The sequence below is a fragment of the Nerophis ophidion genome, linkage group LG02 (genome assembly GCF_033978795.1).
Source record: "Nerophis ophidion isolate RoL-2023_Sa linkage group LG02, RoL_Noph_v1.0, whole genome shotgun sequence".
Taxonomy (NCBI): domain Eukaryota; kingdom Metazoa; phylum Chordata; class Actinopteri; order Syngnathiformes; family Syngnathidae; genus Nerophis; species Nerophis ophidion.
The window spans coordinates 40332111-40334230 of record NC_084612.1 but is presented as its reverse complement, the minus strand read 5'-3'; positions in this window follow the sequence as shown (position 1 = coordinate 40334230).

The window sequence follows — 2120 nt, the reverse complement described above, 5'->3', positions numbered from 1 at the left end:
TGATGGCCGTGCACAGCATCCTTTCAATGTCGATATGTCTGCACAAAGGACCCATTACAGGTTGTTGGGCAGGTGGCGGAAAACAAGCATGTTAAAAGAAGAATGCAAAAGTGACCTTGTACACAACTTGAGATTTATAAAACATTTTATTTAAATATATTTATTATAGTTCCCAAGATACAATTCAGCTTGGGAATGGTACCACAATTCAGCCCATAGCAGCTGTTGTTTTTGCAGTGACTATGTCCCGCCACTGTATGGCAGCCTTGTCTTTTAAAAAGTGGATCAGCTGTGCGAAGCAGCTGCTTCACACGAGAGCATGAATGATTGTACCGAGTGGAAGACTTTAGAAATGAAGATACAATTATGGCTTCATGCAACATCTCTCCTTTTTGGTCAACAAGCATAACCCAAGTGCGGTTTATGACTATCATTTTACTCTCGACAGAGTTGCGCGGCGTGGCGCAGATGGCAGAGTGGCCGTGTGCAACTCGAGGGTCCCTGGTTCAATCCTCACCTAGTACCAACATCCCCACCTAGTACCAACCTCGTCACGTCCGTTGTGTCCTGAGCAAGACACTTCACCCTTGCTCCTGATGGGTGCTGGTTAGTGCCTTGCATGGCAGCTCCCTCCATCAGTGTGTGAATGTGTGTGTGAATGGGTAAATGCGGAAGTAATGTAAAAGCGCTTTGAGTACCTTGAAGGTAGAAAAGCACTATACAAGTACAACCCATTTACCATTTACCCTGTACACAACGTGGGTTTTATGGAGTGGTGGTGACTTGTCCAGGGTGTACATTCCTCCCGAATGCAGCTGAGATAGACCCCAGCTACCCCAAAAGGGACAAGCGGTAGAAATGGATGGATGGATTAAGATGAATTTACTATAGTTCCCAAAATGAAATTCTGCTTGTTTCTCCTGTTGTGTCTGCAGTCATTATGCCCCACCACCAGATGGCAGCATTGTCTTAAAAAAATATCAGCTGCCTTGCAGGCGCTTTATGTTAATACATGGACTGAGAATACTTCTTAAGAAAAGAAGATAAAATTATGGCTTCACACAACTTTAATCGTCAACAAGCACAACACAAGTGCTCTTTAGGGGCATCTTTTATGACTGTGGTCCGATAACCAGATCATTTTCCTCTCAATTGACTACTTTTTGCCATCTGGAATATTTTGTGTTTTGTTTTTTAACATTTTCTCTGTCCTCCTATGGAAAAGTAGGTTTCATTCCTGTGAATCCCAACAATATCATGTGTGTTTTCACATAAAGCTCCAATTGTATACTTGCTACTACACGGGAGACTTTGTTAAAACCGACAATGTGCAGTATACCTCGGCCTGGTCCTGCTTGCAGCACAAAGTGCACCACACTGCTCACTGAGAGGTCCGGAGTAGGCAACCAGCCATCTATCCAAAAACATTCTTCCAGTGTGGTCTCTTGGTCAACACATTTCTACAATTTTCTGTTATTTTTAAATGCACTTCCTCAACTTTGTATGACTGACAGCAAACTCTTCAGGAATAGCAATTGCCTGCTCAAAACTGGGTCACTAGAACATGCATCCTGTTTAAATTATTACATCATATTCAAAGTCCGAAAATGTTTTAGACTGGCTTGACTACAATGATCCATCAGCAGGGTAGGGCCCTCTGATCAGTTGGTGAGGAAATGCATGTGAAATGTCAGTTGATAAATGGCAGGGAGCTTCATGTAGAATTGTAATATTCTTAGCCGCTTTCTTGCTGCGTCGTTGATAAGAATATAATAGCAAATTTCCTAACATAGTCCCATTGGCTCCTGTGGTGCACGGTGTTAGTGCTTGATGTTCTTTTACACTTATTGATAAAAAGATTATGTACAATTTCTTTCCCATGAATTTGTTTTAGCAGGACTACTAAATATGCATACATTTTAATAACATTTGGGGAAAAAAACTATATAGATTGTTTCACATAAATTGAAAATAAATAAATAAATAAATAAATGTTTGTAATGGGGTGGGGAGTGTCCTCCAAATAAAATTCTGCCAATAGGCCACAATCTACACACAGAAATATAATTTGCTTCCAAGCAAAACTTACTGGAAAAAATATGATGCAAAAGATAGTTCAA